The 27,662-nt window shown below is 38.2% G+C and overlaps 1 long non-coding RNA gene across 1 annotated transcript; it reads right to left on the minus strand.

Annotated features, from left to right (window-relative positions):
* Positions 1-5,264: 5,264 nt before the first annotated feature.
* Positions 5,265-11,211, minus strand: LOC116621596. The gene is made up of 3 exons (XR_004297413.1): positions 11,045-11,211; positions 9,269-9,451; positions 5,265-5,883 (listed from the first exon to the last, which is right to left on the minus strand). It is a non-coding gene; the product is annotated as an uncharacterized LOC116621596 (long non-coding RNA).
* Positions 11,212-27,662: the final 16,451 nt, after the last annotated feature.

Consider the following 27,662-nt stretch of genomic DNA (forward strand, 5'->3'; position numbering starts at 1 on the left):
GGCTTCAAGGGGGAAAACCCAGGAGGTGGTCAGATGACTCAACGGTGGCGCTTTGTTGAGTCAGGCTTGGGAACTGATACTGTGATGTTTCGATGTGCAATGGTAGACACCACGTTTCAAAAAAGTTTTTTCATGTCCATTGTCCACAAGGTGCTCACTAGACTCTGAGACCACTTCCTTCTTGTTTCTACCTTTTCACCATTTAACTGTGGAATTTTTACCTTTGGAGTCACTGCTACATCCCACAGCCAGGCTATCTACAAGCAGTCAGCTGCTCAATGGAACTGAAGTGATCCTCATATACCCCTCATTATCTATAAATGTGTAATTAGTTGAGAAATATTTATCAAGCACCTAGAATGTGTCAAGAATTCTGCTGCTTATTAGTTGATGTTGCGGCAGTCTGCAACCCATATTCTGAAAACATTTTCAGTTATTATCATATGCCCTTTTAAATTAAGTTGCTATTAGCTCTCTAAGAAGCATCATTAAACAAATATCTTAATCTTATCACTTGGGTCAAGTTAGTTTCTGTGTAACTCATATAGAGAAGAGGAGACACAATGGAGAAAAGGGAATAAGTCCTGAGTAATAGAGCATATTGAGTTTCTCCCAGAATTGAATAAGCAACAAGGAAAGAACTGATAGGGTAGAGTGGTGTGAGAATCAAGTATGTATGATTCATCCATTCATCTGGACTATAAATTGCTAATATAGAGAGCGCCCCCCCCCCCAGAGCCAATTTCCCAACATCTATACTACTTCTTGGTATGAACATAAACATTTTTGTGGTCTTTGTGTCCAGTAAATCTCTCTGGACACTAAAAAGCTTTTTATTTATTTTTTTTATTATTATTACGTTATGTTAGTCACCATACATTACATCATTAGTTTTTGATGTAGTGTTCCATGATTCATTGTTTGCGTATAACACCCAGGGCTCCATTCAATACGTGCCCTCTTTAATACCCATCACCAGGACACTAAAAAGCTTTTTAAAAATTTCCACTTTAATAAAGGTATTATTTCAATGAAGCACACTAGCCCAGAAGTCAGAAAGTCTAAACTCTGTGGGTTCCAGTAATTACTCCTAAAAACAAATATTCTATCTTTGTACATGTGGTAGGCAAAATAATCTTCCAGAGGTATCTACATCCTAATCCCCAGAACCTGTGAATGTTTTACACATGTGGTAAAAAGAACCTTGCAGATGGGATTAAGGATTTTGAGATGGGGAGATTTTCCTGAATTATGTCAGTGGGCCTAATGAGATCACAAGAATTCTTGTAAGAGTGAGACAATAGGATCAGAGTCAGAAAAAGGAGACTGGACAAGAGAATCATAGGCTGGAGTGATGTGCTTTGAAGATGAAGGAAGAAGCCATGAGCCAAGGAAAGCAAGAGGCCTCTAGAAGCCGGAAAAGGCAGTAATTCTCCCCTGGAAGCTCCAGAAGGAATGCATCCCGGCTGACACCTTGATTTTGCCTCCATAAAACTCATTTTGGACCTGACTTCCAGGCTTATAAGATAACAAATTTGTGTTGTCTTAAGCCAGAGTTTGTAGTAATTTGTTACAACAGTAATAGGAAATTTGTATCTCTATATGCCATAGCAGAAATTGAATAATTGATACCTTTTAAGTTGATTCATTTACCAAATATTTCCATGCTACCACATGTTTGTTGATACTCTGGGAATCAAGGATATAGGAGTAAGCTAAATAGACATGATTTCCGTTCCATGAAACTTGCAATCTATAAGGAGGTAGGATTATGTTCCTTACAGATGAGAAAACTATGGATTTATCCAATGTGAAAATTAAACCAGTTGTTTGTGTAGAAAAATAAAACAACTGGTTAACAATTTTTTCACTTTTTAATAAGTTAGGTTGGTATCCCACTGTGACTCATTGCATTTTTATGTCATAATTAAACTGTATTATAATTGTGACTGCTGTTGTCTGCTTGCCAAGTTCCAACTCTGCCTCTGCTTTTTTTAAAACCTAGGGTCAGAGAAATAAATTGAGAATCTTAAAGGTCTGGTGATTCTTTACTTAATTCTTGTGAAGCTATCTATGTTCATAACCTCAAGATATGTAAAAGATACTTCTATAGCTAATGGTAGACTAAGTGCAAATAAATCTTAAGCAGGGGCACCTGGGTGGCTCAGTCGGTTAAGCGACTGCCTTCGGCTCGGGTTATGATCCTGGGGTCCTGGGATCAAGCCCCATGTCCGGCTCCCTGCTCAGTGGAGAGCCTGCTTCTTCCTCACTCTCTGCCTGCCACTCTGCCTACTTATGTTCTCTATCTATCTGTCAAATAAATAAATAAAATCTTAAAAAAAAAAAAAAACTTCTTAAAAAAAAGAAATCTTAAGCAGTCAAGGCTTTTGTTACAAAGGACTTTGAGACATTGATAATTATATATGATCCAAAATGGAAGTACATTCATGTGTTTTTCATACACAGAAGAAGAGATTATAATGATGGAAAGCCTTCCTTTGCCCAACAAGGCTGACGAAGCTTAAGCTTCAGGGCCCTTTATGTACATATGCAGCTTATGTCCAAGGCTCTGGAAGAGGCTCTAGAAGTATGTTTACATGGCCGTGAATTCTTCTAACATTTGAAAAAATAAGGTATTAACCAAAGTCATTTTGATTAAGGGAGCTGTCTCTTTGCACTCTAATTTTCTATCCCACTTTCCTCCACTCAAATGGTGTTGGTATAGCCACAGGTGTTTCTCAGATCTGGCTAAGGTGCGGTTGGGTTGTGGATGCATATTTTTTGGTTCAGTAGGATATACTAATGTAGTTTGCACATTCATGCATAGTTGAGGTCCTGCCAGAAATCTCAGTGTAGTGTTGGATTCCAGGTTTCCTCCTGCCCACTGGGCTGACTTCCCTGGTGTTGTACCATGAAGGTACAAGGTCAGAGATTATATTATGATACACACATGTCCCATCACACCCAGCCCCGGAAATACGTGGAAAGGAAAGGACAGCCAATGTTTCAAATATATGGAATCAGAAGTTAGTCTGTGAACAATTCTGTAACATGTAAATTTAAGTAGGATATTGAGTTCTTCTTGATAGCAGAACTTAATCCTAACAGAAGTTCTCTCATGTCAAGAACATACTTGATAACGTTGTGTATACAATCACAAATGCACCACACATCTCTTCATTTTTGATATGAATTTCATGAAACAGAATGTTAAAATTCCTGTGCTTATATGGCACAAACCTGTAGTGACACCAAGCAGAGTACATCTATAAAGTCACTGATGTTTTGTGCATCTCAACTATTAATTTTTTTAAAAAATCAATCAACCATCCTAAAGAAATAACAGACTTCTTTTTTGGTTGTTATTTGAAAATAATCCAATTATGTAGGGAAAAATATAGGGAGACGAAGTATTATAGAGATTATCAGGCACTTAATTGAGAAAAATATTATGTCTATTGATTTTAGGGTATTTGTGGGACAAGTTTATTATTTGATATGATTTTATTTCTCATAATAAATACACAAATGTTCATAACTTTGTATCCATAATTGTGTATCTTTAACAGTGGTTCCTCCAAAGAGTGTAAGCTTTAGGTCCCATGAAGTCAGCCCTGTAGGATAGCAAGTAGAATAAGAGTAGAGGCATTTGATCAGGCAAAGCGGGCAGCATGACCTTACTCAACACTGAGAAACCAGGTCTCCGTGATCTGCTGGAAGATGATTGTGCAATGTGCACCTGAATGGAGCTGGTTCTTCCTGGTTTGCTTTGCATTTGGAATACTGGATGGAAGATCAAGAGAAAAGAGTTTTTATGATCAGATCTTCCCTTGAGAACCTTGAGTGAGTTCCTGGAACCTTTCAGTGCCTCAGTTCCCTTATCCAGATACTGTTGTGTTTAAGAGCATAAACCCTAGAGTCACACCATCTGGGTTCAAAGTGGTAATTCCGGCACTTACTGTGTGACCTCGGGGCAAGCCACATTTGGCTAAGCCTTAGTTTCCTTACCTATTAACGAAATAAGGAAATGACCATTCTTACCTCAGAGGTTTGTCGTAGGGATCAAATGACATAATGAATGTAAAGTGCTTAGCACACTCCTGGGCATATAGTAAGTGCTCAATAAATGACTGTTATTTTTCTATGGGAAAATAACATACCTAAATCTGACGTCTGTCTTTCTCAGAGAAATGGTGTAAGGGAGAAATGATTAAGTAGTGTCAGGAGAAAAAAAAAAAGACTAAATTGAAATGTACCATGTTCATAAGTGTGGGGGTAACAGTCCCTGAAAATGCTCATCTATTTGTTCTAGGTCATAGGACTCGGGCCCTATGTATGTGCACATGGATCTGTTGGGGGGACAGGGGAAGCATAGATAGGGATAGGGCCAGGAAGGAAAGCAGCACCCAGCATGCCTGGGATGCCAGGCTCTCTTCTGTTGCCCAACTCCTACTGCTTCTTTATGTGGGCACCCATTCAGATGACTTGACCTCACTTTCCAGGGTCTTATCATTTGAGGAACAGTAATGTGGAAGCTGGCTAGTACTCAGTGCTGTGCTAAGTCAGAAGGTGGGTGCAAGCCCCTGGTCCCATCTCCTCTACTAAACCAAGGTTGGCACAGAAACCTCCACACATTACCGTATTCTTCAGTCCTGAGCATGCTACAACATTCTCAGAGATGAGGACAAAACAATGCCCTCACAAAGCTGCTACTTAAATGGGCAGAATGGAAAAGATTTATGGTTTGGGCAAAGAGGAGGATCTATAGCAATAGGGAGATTTCCTACTCTTCCTAGAAAAAAAGAAGGTAAACTAATATCTTATCTGGTAAGTCTAATAATTTTGTTTTGTTTCATCACTAGGTTTACTACTTTTGAGAACATAGGTCACTTGAGATTCAAAACACAAAATTTTGAACTAAAGCCAGAAATGTGCTCTTGGTGCTGTAGATGTGTGTATACATGCATAATGATTAACCATGTTCATACAATTGCCTCATTTACTCCTCACAACAATCTCCCAGTTAGGAATTGCAGCCTTAGCATCCACTGTTTATCTATTAGGAAACGAATGCTCTAAAATGTTAAAGGAGTTGCCTGAGATTGCCCAGCAGAGAGCAGTAACCTTGCCTTCCCACAAAAAACACACATCCAGATATGAATAAATACTTTGACTATGAACACACAGCCTCTATGTGTATGAAATCATGTGAATATTTGTGAAATAATAACTTTTTTCTTCCTGTGGTATTTCTCTCTTTCCCTTCACTGGTTAGAGCAGAGAATCAGTCTCCGCCACTGGCTCAGAACTGCTTGGGGGGTGGGGCGGAAAACATCCTCTGATTTTCCTATACCTGGTTTCCAAGAGCCTAACTCTTAGAAGAATATTGATGATTTGTGGCATAGGCCAGGTAGTGGAGAAAACACAAAGGCAGAAAGATTTCCCTTCTAGACTTCAAAATAGTTTCTTCTGGATTGTGGGGAGAAGAGGCAGAACAGACAAGTTAGCCTTATTCAGAAGATAGTGGCTGAGAATGTCTAGAGCAGAGCCCAGGAGAGATAACATCAACCTGGGCAGGAAATCTGCATTCATGCACATGGGACAAAGGGTGGCCTAGCAAGGACCCGTGGCTCTACTATGCTAGGGAAGCAGCAACAAATTCTTACCTCCAGAGGTGTCACCAAACCAGCAAGTGAGCCACAGGCCTGAAGGTGCCATATGGATAGATGGTTGGCAGTTTCTCTATGGCAGTCTGTGTGGAGCAGATCCCACCCCACTAGGGCCTTAAACTTCATCATGACCTTCAAACACTTACCACAACTTCAGGAAGGAAAGGTACCACCAAAAGTTCCGAAGTTTTCTGCCATGCCAGCCAAATAATGTCTGAAAGTAGAAATTAAGTTGAATTTTAGAAAAATAAATGTAGCTTGAACACCTGAGATTTAAACCCATTGTTTTATCTCAAAAAAAAAAAAAAAAAGAAAGGAAATCAATTATACAAGAAACAACAGGTGTTGGCAAGGATGTGGAGAAAGGGGAATCCTCTTGCACTGTTGGTGGGAATGCAAACGGGTGCAGCCACTCTGGAAAACAGTATGGAGATTCCTCAAAAAGTTAACAATAGAACTACCCTAGGATCCAGGATCACATTACTAGCTTTACCCAAAGAACACAAAAATACTAATTCAAAGGGATACATGCACTCCACTCTTTATAGCGGCATTATCTACAATAGCCAAGTTATGGAAACAGCCCAACTGTCCATTGATGATGTGGTATATAGATATACAATGGAACATTGCTCAGCCATAGAAAAGAATGAAAATTTTTCATTTGCAGTGACATGGATGGAGCTAGAGAGTATTATGCTAAGCAAAGTAAGTCAGAGGCAAATACCTTATGATCTCACTGATATGTGGAATTTAAGAAACAAAACACGTATTGTATGGAGCACTGGGTGTTATATGCAAACAATGAATCATGGAACACTACATCAAAAACTAATGATGTATGTATGGTGACAAACATAACATAATAAAAAAAAAGAAACAAAACAAATGAACAAAGGGAGAAAAAAGAAAGGGAGAGAGGGGCAAACCAAGAAACAGGCTCCTTTAAAAAAAAAAAAGATTTTATTTATTTATTTGCTAGAGAGCAGGAGAGAGAGCAAGAGAGAGCACAGCAGGGGGGAGGGGCAGAGGGAGAGGGAGAAGCAGACTCCCCACTGAGCAGGGAGCCTGATGCTAAGCGGGGCTCAATCCCAGGACCCTGAGATCATGACCTGAGCCGAAGACAGATGTTTAACCAACTGAGCCACCCAGGCGCCCTGAGAAACTCTTAACTATAGAGAACAAACTGATGGTTACCAGAGGGGAGGTGGACCAGGGAGATGGGTTAAATAGGTGATGGGGATTAAGGAGGGCACTTGTAATGAGCACCGGGTGATGTATGGAAGTGTTGACTCACTTATTGTACACCTGAAACTAGTATTACACTGTATGTTAACTAACTGGAATTTAATAAAATTAAATAAAAACTTTAAAAAATAAATAAGTAAAAATAAAAACATTTATACTTTTAAAAAAAGGAAAGGAAACATAATGGCAGTAGTAGATATATATATTCATTTAGAACATTCATATACATTCATTTAGAACTATAGCTGTTACACTTGCATGTGTCAGATTCTGTTTCTCTAAAACAAGCAAGGGATATTTTTCCATCCCCATATCCGATCCCTGCTAAAGGTTTAAAACCTAGAAAAAGCCATCAGATATAATCACTTGAGCTCTCCCTCTGGTGAAACCTCTCATAAAAGAGACTTACACTATCTATTGTAGAGATCTGAGATATATAAAATTTAGTGCATTCCAAGGTAGACACTGCATCCTGGGGGCCTTATCTCAAAAGGAAAACTGACGTCTAAAAAATATAGGGTGCTCAAAACTTCTACTATCTGTCCTCTTAGGCATTCTGAACTCAAAGTTTCCTGATCCCAATGACAAGGAACATAAATTTTTTGGAGCCAAGAACAGATCCAAATTATAGGTTAAGATTACCCTGCATGTATATTGTCACTTTATTTTTTTTCAAGATTTGCCTCAATTAAAACTTGGAGCTATCTTATTTTTCCCAAAATAAGTCTGGTAAAATCATTGTTTTTCCTCCCAAGTAGATATAGAGTTGTACATATATGACTGTTGCCTGTTGGTCCCATTTATTGTTGTGTTCTCTTGCTTCCCACGCAAACACGTCTTTCACTTTCACACCTCTATGACTGTGCTCCTGCTGTTCTCTCCACCCGGAGTGCCTTTCTCTCCACTTTGGGGTGAATTTGCCTTCCTCTACAAAATCCTCTTTCGCATCGCCTGAGGAGCCCCTCATTCCCCTGTGCCCCCATCTCATTTCACACAAGGCTCTGTGGTGGTACATATTAAAGCAGCAGCCTACTCCCACCTTGGAGTCTTTGCATTTCTGTACCTTCTGCAGGTCTTTTTGCAAAGTCTACACTCTGAGAGAGGCCTTATCTGACTACTCAAATGAAGAGTATAGGGGCGCCTGGGTGGCTCAGTCAGTTCAGCGTCTGCCTTCAGCTCAGGTCATGATTCCAGGGTCCTGGGATCAGCCCCACGTCATCGGCTCCCTGCTCAGCAGCGAGTCTGTTTGTCCCTCTCCCCTCTTCCCCACTCATGCTCCCTCTCTCTCCTCGCTCTCTCAAATAAATAAATCAAATCTTTAAAAAAAAATTAAGAGTATAATGACTCTTAATCCCACTAGCTCTTTCTCTGTTTTATTGTTTCTCTTTGGTACACAGCATTATTGAACATACTATGTATTTCATTCCTCTTATTTTATTTAGTTCCTTGTTTGTCTTCCCCATTCTAAGGTAAGATTTCTGACTATTTTATTCACTATTCACCATCCCACAACACCTGGCACACAGTAAACAATAAATATTTGTGGAATGAATGAATGAATGTGTGACTATTACCCTATTGAATTATATATCTACCCACTTATCTATGCCCTACTCATTCTCATATGTTCTTTACCCCTTAGGACAGTGCTGGATGCACCCACTAATATTTACCAAGGAAGAGTAGATGGATAAACTGAATTAGCCATGCCTTTTTTTGCAATTGAGAAAGGATGGAAATTTTACCCTAATCTGTAACATATTTTTGTAATACTATAAAATAACAGTGTTTCCTGCAGAGTGGAGGTAGGTCTTTTTCACCGGCAAGTAGAATGATAAAAAGTATCCATAAATTATTCCCATAATACCGAGTATCTGAATACTTTTTTCAATAAGACAAGTCATTAAATTCCACAGCAAAAATTTATTGAGTGCCTAGTATTTATCAGGCACGAGGCATTATATAAAGTCAAATAATTTAAATTCAGCTCCAAAGTGTACTAAAACAATAGAAAAGTCTGGAGAATTTTACTTGAATATCTCTGTTTGTGAAAAATATGTCTCACTCTAAAAATTCAAGCCCTGTACATTGGCTGCAAGTGAGGAAAAATAAAACCATAAAGTGCAATTCAAAACTTTAATAAAAGAGTAGAATCTAAAATATAGCAGCAGCTAAAGCAGTAATACCAAATGAAACCGAATTGCACAAGAAGGCCATGCCACCTTGTGGGTACTGGGAGTATTTTACCATCCTTGATATATAACTAGAGAAAGAGTGACCAATTAGAGAAGCAGTAATTAGAAAGATTTTCAGCAATTTTTTTAACAGTAAATAAAACACATGGTACTCACTTTTTGATGCAGGAACTGTTGGAAGCTTTTGATACCAAAATGCAAAGCATCTTGAGCCACTTTGATGAAAGAAATAAACTGTAGGTGATGAGGATATGTTTTAAAACAAAGATCATCTTCTTTATAAATGAACTCGAACATCTTCTTAAAGATGCAGACATGCACTCTTTCCTTTTCATTTGTCTGAACAAAAGATATAGATTGTTTAGACAAAAATGCACTCAAACAATAAATAAATAAAATCAACCACACACAGACTCTAATGTAATGTCCTAAGAAATTATAATGCCTGTGTGAGCTTGTACCGACACATACCTTAAAATTTAAAGATATTACATAATGAGAAACACAATTTTTCAGAAACATTAAAAGTACTAGTCATGAGACTACTATTGCTCATAGATAAATCTATCATTGTCTTGAAATAATAATTTGTGGGAAAAATAAACATTTGTACAGGCTAATGGATGTAGGACCATAAGGCTATTGAGAAGGTAAAAAAATAAAATTAATTTTTCTTATAGGAAGAATTGTCCCTGGTCTCAAATTAGAATCTTAGAATCATAAACTTTAATACTGGAAAGTACCTCAAATGAAACAGAGGGACCAATGACTCATTCTAATGAATCCTTAGGCAACCAAATTATTTCATCTCTTATTATTCTTTACCTGAGTATTACCAAAAATCAACAAAGAAAAAACTCTCTTACTGGCAAAATACAAAAAATAACAAAAGCAGAGTAGTATAATTGAATGCTAGCTGGAAAGGGTTTAAGAGATTATTGAATCCAGAATTTCCAAAAGATATTTGTTATACTCTATTCCCAAAAGATACTATGATATGCCATTAGAAAAAAATTTTTGGAAAATACCGAATCAAAGTTAAGCTAGGGTCTTTAACTGAAGACGCTTTCACACCCCTTAACATGCTAGTATTAATTTGGAAGATATATTATGCAGCATTTTTCAATTTATTTTATTTTATAATTTTACTTCTTCAGATAATTCACAAGTCTAAAGTACAAATTTTGAGAACTCTGATTTAAGCCAATTCCTTATTTTATAGAGAAGGAATTGAGACCATATTGGTATGTAATTTGCTCAACACAACAAAACTAAAAAATTTCATAGACAGGCCTAGGTCCCAGTTTTTCCTAATCCCTAAATTTAGTGGGGTTTTTTGGGGGGGGAATGATGTCACACTGAACTGATTCTTTCCAAATTGTCATAATTCAAAATTACTGCTCTGAAAAGGCAAATGTGTTAAGAAAAAAAAAAAAAAGTGCACTAAATATCTAATCACAACTTTATGTTGTGTTTTATACAATCATTGACCACCAAAAGATCTAACACCTCTAACTTGGCCCCTCCCCTAAAGCTTCGACTTCCCAAAATGACATCGTTGTGGTTTCCTCAAAGTGAGACCACCAGATAAGAATAGTAATACAAATTAGTTTGATTAACTACAGTGTTTCTGCCTCTCTTGGGTTCAAACCCAGATGTATAGTCAAATTGGTTGGCTTTAAAATGTTCATTTTGAGAAAGTGTCCTTGACTATAAATGAAGTAATTCAAATATTTAGAGAAAATTTTCATGCTTAGTGATGTGAAAAACCATGACATTTACCAAAAATAGGTATTCATATGTTCTAGCTCTTACTTTCATGGGGAGGAGTAGATAGAAAGGGAAGATGTGGGGGTTATGGGGTTGAGTGCAGCAAAGGCATGTTTTCCCCAAGATTATGGAGCAAAGGGGTAGATGTGTTCAGTGACATACCTATAGTTCCTTCTGCATAAGGCACTGGCTTGGGAGCACAAGATTCATGTAGAGATGGCTTTAGGATGTCTTGGATGGAAAAAGTAGCTCTCCAGCATACTGAAATCCTATTCTGATGAAAACATGCATTCAGTTGTACTTAATAAAGCAGTATTTATTGCTTTAGAAGATTGACAGATGTTTACATTGCTCTGTAGCAAAGAGAAAAAAAAAAGGCAGCCTGAACTTGATAAATTACTTTATGATAACAGAATCCTGGGAACTAGGACATGACTTCAATGTTAAGACACCAATATACCCATTTTCAGGGTAGACTCTCATCTGCAGAGGCCATTTGTCCCTCTGAAACATCCTTACTTCCTCTTTGTGCTCTCTGTGTGTTTAGACTAAAGGAACTCAAGATTATGTTAACACTACTGGAACAGGTTTTGGGTGTTGTTTTTTTTTTTAAGAAGCTAAATAAAAAGAGAATTAAGGCTCTCATTTGGACAAATTGGGCCCTAAAACCCTGCTATTGAGGAAAAGGTCTGATTGTTTTATTTTAAAGTGTTTGTAATTGTCATCTTAATGCAATGCATTAAGTGAACAATTGCCAGTTTTCAAAGTATATTTTTAGGGCTCTTGTCAACCTAACTTTTTATAAAAATGATGCAAAAAGAAATAGAAAGGAGAAGTACTGAATATTAAATCTTTCTTCAGCCCACTGTCTGATTCTCTTAAGGTCTGTGCTGATATTTTTAGGCTTTGAGCACATATAAAATTTCATGGCTGTTTTAATATACATACAGGCTTGAAACAGATGAAAGCTTCCATCTGAATGATATAGATTCCTACTCCCACACGCAGTACTCAGACAAAACACATGAAACTAAGTTTAACTACTCCAGAGGAAAAAAAGCTAATTCAATCTTGCCAGGATCTGAAGCTGTGATTCTAAGGATTTTAGGCTTTTCAAATCTGTTCTTTAGCTTTTTGACACACTCCCCTCTGTTAGGAGCTCTCACATGGACTCAATCCCAAGACTTGTCTGGTGTCTATATAGTGAGTCTTCATTATTCAACATGGTTACAATCCTGGGGGGTCATGATAAACAACAGAATATCAAGTAAGTGAGTAGAGAAGTCTGTTCTCTGGTAGAAGGCAAGGTCCTTCAGAGAGAATTAATTTCTGTTCCTGGATCAATGAGAAATCTGCAAACCAATGAATAACATGACAATGAAGAACGAGGACCTTCTATCCATATGTAGTCAAACCCCACCGGAAAGAAGGGAACAGACCTGTAATTGAGAACTTATTATATACTATGCACTGTACATGGATTTTAAAAAACACTTTATTTAATTTTATTCCAGGAGACCTCATAAGTTTGCTCATAGTGAGTTTTCTATCCTCTGTTTTTTATAGAAAAAAACCCAAAGTCTCAGAGCTTACGTAACTTGCCCAAGTTTACACTGTAACGAGGAGTGTCCAAATTTGAAAGTCCCAAAGCCAATTAGTACTGTAAGACTCAATTTACCCCAGCAATGGAAAATTCCCTATAATCAACATGGCTAGAGTGTGCATGAAATCTACCTGCCCAGCAAACAAGTGACTGCTGTACACTTAGCTATTATCCAAATCTTGCACAACTTATCCAGCTATTGGGAAGCCCCTTCTGAATGGAAACATATATATGTTTGAGGTCTCAGGGTGAGGAAAAAGGTGTTGCTCCTTTTTATGAGCAAGGCAAAATTCTATCATGTTTCTTTTTTTTTTTTCAGTTTTATTAAGGTATAATTGGCAAATAAAATTGTAACCTATTGTGTTTCTTAAAAGGAAAATAAAAGAGTCAGATTGCCACCACTGCCCTAGAGACCCAATTCAATACTTCAATGCACATCTACTGATTGCACTTTTGTTGTGAAGTTCAATGGTTCTTTGCAATCTAAGCAATACACTAAAATGGGTTGAGTCCCGGCTCATTCACTAAAATGTTATGATCTTGTCTCCCTCATTAGGAAGACTGACAGTTGGTGAGAATGTGTCATGTGAAAACTGTCAGAAGAAATCTCAGTGCATATCTTTTGTAAACCTGTAATTATAACACAAATAATTGATAAACTGCTAAATATATTGTTTATCGAAATGCACTTTCCAACTATCAAAAAAGAGAGAAAAACTCAATTATTGATGTTTCTAAGGCTTGTTTTCCTGTGCTATTGTTTTCAGTTGGGTCTATATAATCATGAAACAAGGGTTACTTGTGGTTGTACTATTTCCCCTTCTTTCCAAGTATAGAGAAACAATACAGGTCTATTGTATTTCTGCATATCTTGGAAGAGAAGCATTGACTGACTTTTGTTCCACACTATCTTTTCAAGGAAGTTTGCATCCCAAACAGGCTTTGAATATAGAAACAGTGTTTCTCAGGGCGCCTATGTGGCACAGTCGGTTACACGTTCAACTCTTGATTTCGGCTCAGGTCAGGATCTCAGGGTTGTGAGACTGAGCCCTGAGTCAGGCTCCCTGCTTGGTGGGGAGTCTGCCTGAGATTCTCTCTCTCTCTCCTCTGCCCCTCCCCCCACACACACGCTCTCTCTCTCTCTCAAATAAATAAAAAATCTTTAAAAAAAAAGAAAAAAAGAAACAGTATTTCTCTTCAGAGCAAAGAGCAGGTTTGCTTACTGACTATTGTAAAACATTTTGGTTCCCTAAGCCCAGAATTTCTCTCCTGTGACATAACCTACTGTGAATACAGGTATCATCTGACCTTCTTCACATCAACCTGTGCAAATTGGAGGTAGAGGAACTGGCATAAAAAAGCCAATACTCTGGCTACTTCTATTAAGATGAGTAACAAATTGTTCTCTGTTTCTGATACAATGGCAGGCTAATTTGTTCACTTGCAAGTGGGGTAAAATCCCAGGCCCTTCACAATGTTTGGCAGTTTCAGAGATGAGGGTGGGATGCTGAGAGGTGGCTTCACAGAAGATCGAGGGTGGAGGTGTCACAGACCAAGCAAATGGACCCAAAGGAGTCCATATGCTCACTAGTGAATATGTTGCCAAATTGTATGGTGTATGGGGCAATAAGTGTTCCTTCTCTTTATTGCCTGTAAATGAGGAGGCATTTGGAAAGTGATTGAAGGCTGCATACAGGAAGTAGTTCAAAAAGAGCTGCCCAAATGCTACTCTGCTTATTGTTAACTCTCCCCTAGGTTGAGGGTGGGAGAGGACTTATTTTTTTATTTAGTGGTCAGCCTCAGATCCTCCATATTGTAACAAACAGCAATAAGACTCATCCCAGTGTGCCCCTTTTCAGACAAACATCGTAGAGACATAACACCTACACTGAGCATGAAAGGAGGAAAAATTCTAATCATAGAGATAGAAGCCAGGCACATCATTAAAACCTGGCCTACTATGCTTAGGATCTAGGGGGGCAGGTTGCGGAAAATCTGTTAAGGAAGAATGGCAACAGTTGGCCATTGGATGTTCCACACTGTTCTATCATGACAACATTAAAACCATTTGGAAATGACAGTAAATGTCTCAGAGTTTTTTGTGATAGGCTCTGACTGATAAAAGGGACCTTTGGCCTTTTCAGGGAGATTTCCCCTGAGACAGACTCCTAGGAGAACTGGGTTCTTTTTGACGTGGTTGACTTTACATTGCTGTTGAAGATGATCCACTGGAGAGGGTAAAACTGACCCAAGAAATCTACACAAATTCTTGTGGTCAATATTGTTGCTTTGGAAAATTCCCCTAGCCCTTAGAATGAATATGAGCAAGAATTTAAGATGTTTTCTTAGTAACATCCAGCCATTTCCCCAGAGTAAGGTGAATCCTCAAAGAAGGCTGATGGTGTACAGCAAGTCAAGCCCTAATCACCCGGAGAATGTAAACCTTGCAGCCCCAGCTGGAGAGAAATGTGTCTGTGGCTGCAGAGTCAAGGGGTGCCTAAAGTTGAAATAGAAGGTACCAGTAATGATGTAAGTGGCCTTGTATAGCAAAAAGGACATGAGAAATTTGTTTACTGGAGCCATGAGCTCTGTATAAGAAAGTTAATGTCTCCCTCCAGAACAAAGAGCATAAATATTTACTGCCTATTTTAAAAGATCCAAGTTTTCTATGTGCAGGTTCCTCTCCTATAACACAACCCACTGACCTGAAGGTGTCATCTGGCCCTCTTTGCCTCACTCTGTGGAACTGGGGCTCAGGAAGCTAATGCAAAAATGCTGATGCTCTGGCTTCTGTTGTTGCTGTGAATATTAACTGTCGTTTGTCTCCAACCCGAGTCTTGTGTCTTCTACCAGCATCCATGAAACTATGACAGGCTAATTTGTTAGCTTGCAAGTAAGGTAAACTCAGATTTGGGGCACCTGGGTGGCTCAGTTGGTTAAACGTCTGCCTTCAGCTTAGGTCATGATCCCAGGGTCCTGGGATGGAACCCTGCATCTGGCTCTTCGCTCAGTGGGGAGCCTGCTTCTCCCTCTGCCTGACCCTCTGCCTGCTTGTGTTCTCTCTCTCTCTCTGTCAAATAAATAAAACCTTAAAAAAAAAAAAAAAGATAAACTCAGATTCTTCACAGTTCTTGACACCAGACACATGTAAGACCTTCTGTAAGAATGTAAGAATTTGAATAGATGTATGCTTATTGTGTGTTTTCTGTTGATGTCTAGAAAAACTTTTAAGATAGAAAGAAACATTTCATTAATGGAAGTAAAATGGCAAAGGAAAAAATGCCAATGAAGTACAGCTTTTCTCTTGGAATTAGATTTAAAGCTTTCTTGTTCTATTGCCTGAGAACTCACCATTTGAGCTTCCTTATTTTAGGTTTAAAAGATTGACTTGTAAACAAAAGTGCTCCCGGGAATGGAATACACTAGGCAACTAGTGGTCATTCATACTTCAAGGTAATCAAAACAATTCCTTCTCTCCATCTAATTAGAATCATTACCCAGAAATAATGACAACTTAATGTGTTTATAGAGGGATAAGTAAAGGGAGGCAGAAGAAAAGGAAAAGAAAGAGTAATAATAGAGTAATATTTAGCCTGCATTATCCCACCTGGTTTTAGCAGCCATAATGCAGTATGACTGTAAGATATACTTAGAAGAAAATGACCAGAAAAAGCACAACAAAAATGATAGTGGATAGTCACTAGAGACAAACTGCTTCTACATCCCTAGAGATGCAGAAACCATAGGCATAAAGTGGCTGGAAGATTCTGTGACACTGAATTCTCAACTGTACGCCTAAGAACCACTCTTGACCAGGTTCTGAAGATGAGTTATGTAGTAAATTTGGACAGTCCAAGCATTTTTTTTTTAAAGATTTTATTTATTTATTTGACAGAGAGAGACACAGTGAGAGAGGGAACACAAGCAAGGGAGAGTGGGAGAGGGAGAAGCAGGCCTCCCGCGGAGCAGAGAGCCCGATGCGGGGCTCAATCCCAGGACCCTGGGACCATGACCTGAGCCGAAGGCAGTTGCTCAACAACTGAGCCACCCAGGCACCCCAGTCCAAGCATTTTTTATCACCTTCGACTACACTGTTAAAGCACTGACATAATAATCTAGGGTCCAATTTTAAGAAAAGTTTCAATAAATATTTGTTTTTATTTGAAAGACCAATCTTAAGAAGCATACTCTGACAAAGTTAAGGTAGCTGAAATTTCATGACATTAAGTCTATTAGTACAATTGCTAATTGAGTCACTTAACTTTTCCACAGCAGAAATAGAAATAAAACATAGTATTGCTTACAGATTTTGAAAAACATTATAGAAGAAATAGGTTTCTAGATCTCTCATACAAATCTTATCATTTTCCATAACTGAGTTATAACAAAGATATATTTCTTTCAGACAATCAAAAAAGACAGCCTGTAAAATTATCTTTAAGCCTAATAACTTATTTTTCCCACAGTTTAAGCAATAGAGCTTTGCCCATAATAGAATTTAGTAAATATCTACTGATTCAAATTGAATTCAATATGGTAGAGGATATATTAGCTTGAGTTTTATGTTCAAACTATCTCTTAAACGCACACTTTCTTTTAATGTTTGTTCTACTAAAATAAAACAACAAAAAATATCTTTAATCGATGGTTTCCTTGAGCCTACATGTAATATTTTTGTCACCTGGGATCCTTTAGCATTCCTGTGGATTTGATGCCTGCCATATCAATAACTGAAAACGGCTATTCTCAAACTAAACAAATGAACAAAAAATGAACAATGACAAAAAAGAGAGACAAACCAAAAAACAGACTCTTAACTATAGAGAACAAACAGATGGTTACCAGAGGGGAGGTGGGTGGGAGGATGGGTGAAACAGTGAAGGGGATTAAAAGCACACTTATCTTGAAAAGCACTGAGTAATATATGGAACTACTGAATCACTATATTGTACACCTGAAACTAATATAATACTGTATGTTAACTACACTGGCTATTCTCTTGATTTTCAGAAAGTCTATTTTTAATATAAAATGTGAATATCTATTCAAAGACAAATGGTGATATATATATATATATATACATATATATATGCCTCTCTTACCCATTATGGTAAAACAACCAAATCTAAGTAGCCAATGGGGTGAGCATCAAATATGGCCATGGAATGCTCTTTAAGTTCAATGAACTTGATGTTACTGCTCTACCTCTAAAAACCTGTGGCTATGGTCATTCACAGTGCATGGTGGCATTAGGGAAAAACTAGGGAAGGAACAGTTTGGAGTAAGTGTGTATGTGTGAGAGAGAAAGAGAGATTGAGAATCAAAGGTTAAGTACTATAGGAAATACTCTGCTAAGGAAACCCAATGAATGTGCAGAGCTTGTACTTTCCCTCATATGCAATAAATTCCTCAGTAACAGATTCTCATCAAGCATTTCAGTTACATCCTTTTATCCTACAGATAATCCACTGCAAACACACACACAGACACACAGGGTACACATAAACATAAATTTGTCTCAGGAATTACTTTGCTCTTCTAATAGAATGTTGAGTGAGAAAGATTTTTTTGTTGTACAGAATTGTAGCTAAGGTTCAAAGCTCAGGGTAAGACTGTAAAATGCCCTTCGGTCCAGACATAGCTGCTATTCGGTTCCCAACAATTAGAGTCAGGTATATTGGGAGAGACAGATCTGGCCCTCTCACCAACAATCACCCTACAACCCCTCCTCCCACAGTCAATACAGGAAAATGACTGAAGATAAAGGGAGGGTATGGATAGTAAACCTCATGGAGAGAGCACTGTGGTGAAGTTACTTCTTCCCCTGCTTCTTCCTCTCTACTGCATGCAAATCTCAGGAACTAACTTGGAAGAGGGAGGAGAGAGCTCTCCAGTACCACACTATGCATTCCTCTCTACTTCAAACTCCTTACTTCAGAATCTAGGCTGCAATGAGGAGGGAAAGAACTTTGAATTGGATATGAGGTTGAAATCTTAAATAGGTCTGAACAAATTTTAACACCTATAATCGACTGGTAAATTATACAGTATGTCCAAGCTGCTATTAGGAACGGGAAAGGGGAAATTGCTATAGTACAGGGAAAGGCAAAGTTTGGCAAAATAAAACAGTTTTCTATGTATACCCCAACTCTTCAACTAACCGTTATATGCTTCATATGAATCAAGAAACATGCTAAATTTTGTGCAAGCCACAATCACTGTACAAACAAGGCAAAATGAAACCCTATGATATCTGAGAAATGTGATCAATTCACAATACATTTCTCTGCCCACTACCACTGAAGTATTTTCTAAACATTTACTGCTGTCTTTATGATGATCGCTAAGAACCAGATCTCTTTGTGCTCTCAACTGAAGGCAGGGACAGAACACACTCATTTGTAGATGATAGGGCATGAGTGGGCTGCAGGAAAGAGGGAACTTACATGTGTTGGGTGCCTACTAGTAGACATCTAAAAAAATGTGATATTTCATTTTCAAAGTGCAATAGATGATAAATGATAGCTAGATGATATGTAGATAGAGTTAATTATTAGAATAAAATATCAGAAAGCTTCAACTGAAACTTCTTACCATGGAGAATTTAATTTTTCTAAAGCAAGGATGTTTGTTTTCAATCTGACAGTTTTGTGAATATAAAAAAATCTCCCACTATTATAGTCACATAAACTTAAGACATGTTGCCAGAGTCACCTACAAAATCAAGTATAAAACCAGGGGTACCTGGGTGACTCAGTCGGTTAAGCAGCCAACTCTTTTTTTTTAAGATTTTATTTATTTATTTGAGAGAGAGAATGAGAGAGAGAGAGAGAGCACATGAGAGGGGGGAGGGTCAGAGGGAGAAGCAGACTCCCTGCTGAGCAGGGAGCCTGATGTGGGACTCGATCCTGGGACTCCAGGATCATGACCTGAGCCGAAGGCAGTCGCTTAACCAACTGAGCCACGCAGGCACCCAAGCAGCCAACTCTTGGTTTCAGCTTAAGTCATGACCTCAGGGTCCCTGGAATCGAGCCCCGAGTTGGGCTCCACACTCACCGGGGAGTCTGCTTTAGGATTCTCCCTCTCCCTCTGCCCCTCCCCCTCCCCCTTGCTCGCTCTCTCTAAAATAAATAAATAAACCTTTTTACAAAAAAGCCAAATCAAGTATAAAACTGGTGCAAAAGGAAATCTAAGTTCTATTTCTCTTTCTTGACAGGTTCCTCAACTAGGAAATGATTGGAGTGGACTAAATCTCTAGGGTACATTTCAGTTCCTTCAGTCTAAGATTTTTACGTGATAGAGAAGGATAAACTAAAAGTTCAGTTTTTTGTATAAAGCAAACCTTAAGTAGGTAGGTCTAAGATTATGTTCACACAATGTCATCTAATCAGTTGAAAAATGAACATGTCAGCCAAATAGTAGATTTGCTGTTACATAGTAGACCAATGGCACTACAAAAAAACATACTAACAACAACAACAACAACAAAAACCCCTATTCTGCTATTAAAAATACACAACTATGTGTATAGGAACGACCTAAGATCTCTCAGATTCCTCAAGTCTCACAATCTTCTTTCCAATAATAAACAATACCCCAACAAATTCCTTCTAGGAGGGCAGCGTCTGTGCATACCAAGTGGCATTTCTTCTGCATATTTTTCCCTGGGGAGGCCTTTGAACTTCAGCCTTTTGGGGTTTCACAGTCTTGAGCTAACCTCACTGAATGCTAGGGCATGAACAGACTTTATTCTAAGGCCTTTATTTTACAGATGAGGAAATTGAGGCTCAAGGACTCATTACCTACCCTGCACCACCACCCATTCCAGCGAAGCTGGCCACTACATTTTCATCTCTTGAAGATAACTTCCCTGGAAAATATCAAGTGTTTTATGGTTCTCCTACTTAAGATAGGAGCCAAAACCACCAAGCTTATTTCAAAGGAAAGAAGTTTTTTTCCATAAAGACTAGAAGTGATATGTTGCAGTGAGGGAGAAAGACGTAGAAAGAGGAAGCATGATGAAGAGAGGGGATTTTTTTTTGGTGGTTTTGATCAATTTCTCATCAGATGATTTGTCATTTGTTGAGCTGAAGGCAATAGAAGCATAATTTCAAACTCTTCCAGCCTCCACATTTGATTTAAAAAAAAAAACAACAACAAAAACCATAATAGACTTTAAAAAATAAGTTCCTAAAAGGATACTTTGTTCTTTTTCTCTGAAGTGAGTCCAAAATCAACAACAACAAAAAATGAAACTGCTAAAGGATGGAATGTCTTAATCTGGATTAGTTTGGTCACTGTTTAATTCAATTTAATTCAAAAAAAGTTTTATTGAGTATGTGATATGTGTAAGTCACTACCTTTTTTTATTTTCCTGTCTCATTACCACATATCTCTGAACTTTAGAAGTCCGTTGAATGGGAGGGGACACGGTATGTAAATTGGAGTTCAGGACTATATTCGTCACTTAAAAACTCAACTCTTTGTACTTTCTCAACTGGCTTGTTCTTTATGGGGATGTGATGTTAGAAAAATATCTGGCAACCCCAAATGAAAGGCAATGCTATTACTTATATTACATTTTACTGAGTTAATGAGACCTTGCCTCCTCCATGTTCCAGTGGGATTAATATGTATGCATGTGTGTGAGCAGTGGGGGGGGGGGGTAGCCTATTCTCTTGGTTGCCTCAGAGCTATAGTTCAAAAGCCACGTCTAGAATACTTAAAAAGAGGGGCACCTGGCTGGCTTAGTTGGTAGAGAATATGGCTCTTAATTTGGGGGTTGTGAGTTCAAGCCCCACATTGAGTGTGGAGATTACTTAAAAAAAATAAAATCTTTTAAAAAACAAAAAAATTTAACAAATAAAATACTTAAAGAAATAATAATCACTTCATATCAACATATGCAGAAAATCCTTCAAGATGGTTTAATGTAAATGTCCCCACCTTTATACTAGCAGGAGCATAAATGGTCTTCCCAGTTTACTCATTTCAAATAGGTAGTAACTTTAAAGTCTCTGAAGAAAGATTTAACCCAAACATGACTAAGGCTGGGAACTTTGCATTTGCAGTCACTATAATTTGGATATACAAACATAAACAACAAAGGCTAGAAATGAAAATATTAAAGTTCTTTTAGTTTTGAGTTTGTGAAATTGATGTTAATCATCTATATTGGGGTGCCTGGATGGCTCAGTTGGATGGGCATCTGCCTTCGGCTCAGGTCATGATCCCGGGGCCCTGGGATCAAGTCCCAAGTGGGGCTCTCTGCTCAGTGGGGAGCCTGCTTCTCCCTCTCCCTCTGCCCCTCCACCCTGCTTGTGCTCTCTCGTGCTCTTTCTCTTTCAAATTAAGTCTTTTTAAAAAATCATCTGTAAAAATTTTCAATTCATTAATGTAAGTGAACAAAGATTGCCATGAGATTATTATGCTAGAGTTATGCATTTAACTAACTTCCCAGAGAAATTTTTAAATAAAATGTTAGATTTATTTGGCACTTTGTTCCCATCTAGGATGTTCAAAGACTTCAGGGATTGGCTAACTAAAGCTCACCACATCACTGAGATGCAATAAGACCTAAGAAGTATGACCCTCATTTAAGAGATGGAGAAAGAGAGAACCAGAAAGTGATGGCTCATCAGGTTTGACAATAAGAAGGTGCCATAGTTCAGAGATGCCTGGGAACAAAGGGGGAGAAGTCTCAGAGTTCTCTGCCCCAGGACACAGATGTCTCCATCTAAGTAGCCACTCCTGTGTCACTGCCACCAGTTTAAGAGTTCAAACTGGAGTGAGGGAGTAAGGAGGACACTTTTTTGGAATAAGCCCTAGCAGTCTGGTCCTCTCTAGCATAGAAGATAATGACAGAGCAAATCTGAGTCCAACCTTACCAGCACTCCAAACCAAGTTGACACAATGTGGTGTGTGAACACCACATTCTCCAGATGGAGGCACCAATCGTGACAAGAGGCATTCTATGCCATTTACTTTGTACTGGTGTTATCTGTGTATATGGTATCATAAAAAATAAACTGTGGAATCAGAAAAACAGGCCAAATCTTGGCTCTTCCCCCTACGAGCTGTGTGATATAGAAAGAGTTACTACACCCAAAGAAAGTTCAGTTTCCTTATCTGAAAAATTGGGATAATAAAATTCATGTCACAGCATTATTATGAGGATCAAATGGTAAAATATTTTAAAAATCTAGAACTTAATGGACTCACAAACGTTATTTTTCCTTTCAACATATGAGACTTTTCTGGGGAGGGGGTTTGGCAGAGTTGTGTTTGTGTAACTGGTTTCGTTGTTTGCAATTGAATCCAAATTAATCTGTGAAAGATCCCTCACAGAACTCCACTTAGTTCAAAAGTCAAAAACTAGTTTAGATCATTAGGAATGCAGAGTAACTCAACTTGAAATTTCTTTGTTAGCATTACTAATTGAGAGGTTATCATTAAGCCCTATGGCTCAGTCAACTGAAGCTCAAATGAAGGGGAAATTGCATGCTTTTACCCAGGACTCAGAGTGTAAAACCTGAAGGCAAGTTATGAAATGCCTCACAAACGATGAAACATTAAGTGGAAACCACTGACCCTATAGAACTAGCTCTTCCGGCGCCCAAGGGAGAAGAGGCTACTCACTGTAGTTATCTACACCCAGAGGTTGGTCACTGTCAGTCACTGCTTTCTCAAATGGACTTCATGTTTTCAGTCAAATTTTTCTGCATATCACTATGCTACCACATATCTGATTTTTCCATGTCTCCTCACATAAAAGAATCTTTTGACTAAAAATAAAATACTCGCAAATCCTTTTTCCTTTGTCAGATCTAAAACAAAACACAATTCTTATGGAAAGCAAGAAGGTGCACCGAGAAGGAATCAAAACTTAAATTTTTATTTTTTAATAAATAAATCTTGATGTTTAGGTTCCTAGAGGAATTAGAGGCTCATGAAAATTATGGAGGGAACTGTAGAATTCCTAGACTGACAACAAAATATACGTATTCCTTGCCAAAAATTTCTTCAGAAAAATGAAAGTTAATTCCCAAACTTCCCAAACAACTAGTAGCATGATTCTGACTGCAGTGAATCCAACCATAAAAATCTTTCAATTGCCCCATAATTGATATTTCTTCAGGATGGGTGCTCAAACTAAATGAAATAATTGTTTAGGTTCAGGTTATAAAATATTTCATTGTTCTGATTTAGTTCTGGTTTATTAGTTTTTGAAAAAAACCACATGAGCTTAGGTCTGGCTCAAACAAGTTCCCTAGGTTTTCTTTGAAATGGTTTAATTTCAGTTCACAGTTCAGTTAAAAAATAATAAGAAAGTCAGGTTCATATCAGGTTTAGCAAACCTTGCAGTTTCTCATGGTTTGGGATTGAGAGGTGTTTTCAGGTCAAATTTTGGCCTCAGAAGCCCAGGAGGCACTGGGGTGGGCCCATACTAGGAGACAGCATCCTGTGTCTCTTAAAGTGAGGGATCAAAGGGGGAGGAGGAAAAGTGCCCCAGCCCTCTGCAATTCAACCTGAGAGTCACTGTAGTATGAAACTGGAGCTCCTGGTCGTGGAAGGATAGACAGTGGAGGCTGGGTAGGGGAGGGAAGCCGGTTAGCAACCCCACACAGGCCAATTTCTTCTCTTCACGATTCCTTCCACTTTACCCAAGGCCAGTCTCCCAAGGAGCACACCCATTTCTGCTGCCAGGGAGCATCTGCTCCCACCCCACCCCCTATTCTTTGCCTAAGTCAACTTAAATGGCGCTTGTCAGAAAGGCTGCTCTGATCTTCACTTTTGAAAACAGTGATGCATACCATATGATGTATACTCATGTCCCCCTTTATTTTTCCTTCCTTGCCTTATTACAGTTGTAATTATACAAATACTTGGGTGGTTATCACTCATGGTTCGTTTCCTTCATTAGGCCATTTGCTCTGGGAAGTGAAGAAAAGTGAATGGTTTTTTTTTCTTTTTTATTGTTATGTTAATCACCATACATTACATCATTAGTTTTAGAAAAGTGAATGTTTTTTAATCCTCTATTCCCAGCCCTGAAGCAGAGGGCTTGGTACCCAGTAGATGCCCCATAAATAACTGTTTAATTCAACAGCTCATTGCTGACAAGTTTTCATCCCATCCATTACTGGCTTTTCCTGTCCTCAAGTCCTAGTGTACATTCTACATACCCTTAACAGGGGTTACCTCTTCAGCAGTGAGTAAAAATAATAAAAACTATCCCTCACTGAGGCCTTAATAGATGCTGGATGTGGGACTAAAAACATCATAGCCATTATTTCATGTAATCTCAACACTGGGAAGTGCATAAAATTATTTCAATATAATAGGTGGAGGTCTCAGGGCTGGATTAAGCCTGGGCCAATGCAAATCTTGGTGTGGAACAGGAAAAGGGGGGGATGGTGGGGAGAGGAGGGGAAGGTCAAAGAGGTATAGGGAAGGTAGAAGGGTGCCAACGAGCATTCTTTAGGTCACAATTCTATCAGAGTCAGCCCCTTCTGTGCCACTTCATAGCAACACATAGCCCATATGTGTTGTTATCTGCAGCATGAGACAAATATTCCATAGTGGAATCCCTTTTCCTGGTGCTCAAAGGAACTAGAAAATAGGAGATCAAAGGAAAATGATGAAAAGAGATTTGACTCTGTGGCCCTCATTGTTTAGTATCTATTAAATATGTTCTTTCCCTTTGTGTCTAAAACATTACAGCTAAGACATGGGTGGTCAGAATAGATAAGTCTCTGGCCCTTTTCCAGCCCTGTGATTCTACAATTCCATGTTGCCATAATAATTTCCCCTAGATTCTGTCAATGGGCTCCTACTTCCTTCAGACTGAAGATTTACCTAGCAATGAAGCCGATCCTGACAACATCGAAAATGCCGAAACTGATGGTGTCTCAAAGAAAATTTTTAAACCCGTATTTATATGCCGCCAAGATAAATAAGTAGGAATTTGGCAATTAAAAAGTTAATTGGGTCAGTTGTGATGGCCACACTCTTTTGGCATCTCGTTCCCATCCTGGGAGCCATGATGAGAAGCAGCTCCTCTGGAGTCTGTCATGTAGCACTTTAACTCCTCAGTGACAGCTGGTAGGCATGCAAGATTGCAGAACACGCCTTTCTCCTGCACCTCAGTGTCTCTCTCCCCCTCTCCTCTTTATTTCTGTCATTTCTAGGGTTCTGCACAACTGCATTGATAAAGCACTGCTTGAAAGCCTGACAATTACATATTTTGTTGTATTATAACTTTTTAAGAATAAGGGTTTCAGTTAGAGAATGGAGATTGTAAAGTGTCTCAGAAGGTTTTAACTAATTGGACTGCTATTATTTGGACATAACTTGAAATTATTGGATTAGAGGCAGAATTGAGGCATGAAGAGATCTGAGAAATAATGATGGTAAATATAGATATTTGTGTGGGGGTAGAGAGAGAGACATGTTTTTTATGGGCAAGACTCAGAATTCCCGGACTTTCCAATTTGTATGGAGAGAAACGTGAAGACAGTAATTACCTCATTCAGGTGAAGATGTACCTGGAAGGAGACAGACCCAAGGATCTCCTACTTCCATCTCAATTCACTTACTTACTCCCAAAATGAAGAAGGAAACACAGAATGCCCTGCCTTGGGTTATACGGAAATTGTTTCCCCCCCTCATTTTGCAGCATTTTCCTCTTGTAAACCTCTAGTTATTTAAAGTGATATTTTTTAATAAAAGAAGAAAAAGAAAGGAAGTGATAATAACACAAAGATATTACATCATCTTGTCTGATTGTACATGAACTTTGAGGAAGAAAAATCCATAAATGTGTCAAAGGAAAAGGATAATGAATGAATGACTTCTATGTTGGCCGTCATTACAACAAACACATATACATAAACCCACATACACATGCCCAAAGAATGAAGGGGAATAATACATTAGAAGAGAAAGAAATAGGAGACGTATTCACAATATTAAATTCAATAAGAGAATTTAATAAATCAGAGCTATAGGTTTAAGTAAGCTTCTTTAAATATTTTTATTTCTACTATTAATATTTTATCAAAAAATAATAGTTTTAGCACAAATTCCACTTTTTAAAGCTCACACGGCTCCAACACTGAGGTTATCTTGTTTGGCATTAGAATAGCTCATGTCTACATTAAAGCTGGAATCTTAGAAGTGACATAAACAGGCCTTTTTCTATAAAGATAAAAGGCTAAGCTTTAAAGGATTTTATATTTATAGATAAATGTTTCCATAGTAATCAGTACTATAAAACTTGCTGGTGTCAGCAGTCCTTTGCATACAAAAATGGCTCATATTAAAATGAGCTAGATTCAGAGAATCAAATGTAGATTCTTTTACCTTAGAAAAAAAACTTTTGTTAGAAGATGAGAAATGTTTTTGAATTTTGTTGGAAACGACTCTACTTTTGGTCACATGCACCGTATACTCCCACAGAACACACACAAGGGATGAAGGCCTGACCTTTGAAGGCACCATGGACCATGATGAAAAGTAATTTAAAACAACACACTCATTATTACATCCTCAGATGATGAGCTTGGAGCTATGCATTTTAGATTTTTCCAGTGTCTGAGGTCAATTTTGTTTTAGGAAGAAAGAAAGTTCAGGAAGAGGGAAAACAAAGTTCAGACGGAGGCAAGATTAGAAAGAGAAGAATATAACTGTATTGCTTTAGTAATAGAGTCAGAAATGCATGCGATAAATATTACCCAGAAAATAGTATAAAACAGGTAAGAAATCTGTTTTTAACATTTATGGCTTTCCTTGCAGAAGTGGAAACATATGTTTACCAAAAGACAGGTACAAGAATGTCATAGGAGCCTTATTCATAATAGCCTCAAACTGAAAACTCTCCAAGGGTCTACCAGCAATAGAATAGATAAAAAAGTTGAGGTGTACTTACAAAATGAAATAATATATAATGAGAATGAACAAACAACTGCTACAGACAAATACATAGACATAATGTTGAGCCAAAGAAGGTAGGTACACACAAAAGTATATATACTGCATGATTCCATTTAGGTAGAGTTAAAGAATAAACAGAACTAATCTATGGGTTAGAAGTCAAGAGAGTGATTACCTTGGGGTGGACAGTGACTGGGAGGGGGAAGATGGAGGGTTCTGGGCCCTGGTAATGTTTGCTTTCTT

The sequence above is a fragment of the Phoca vitulina genome, unplaced genomic scaffold (assembly GCF_004348235.1).
Source record: "Phoca vitulina isolate PV1807 unplaced genomic scaffold, GSC_HSeal_1.0 scaffold49, whole genome shotgun sequence".
Classification (NCBI taxonomy): domain Eukaryota; kingdom Metazoa; phylum Chordata; class Mammalia; order Carnivora; family Phocidae; genus Phoca; species Phoca vitulina.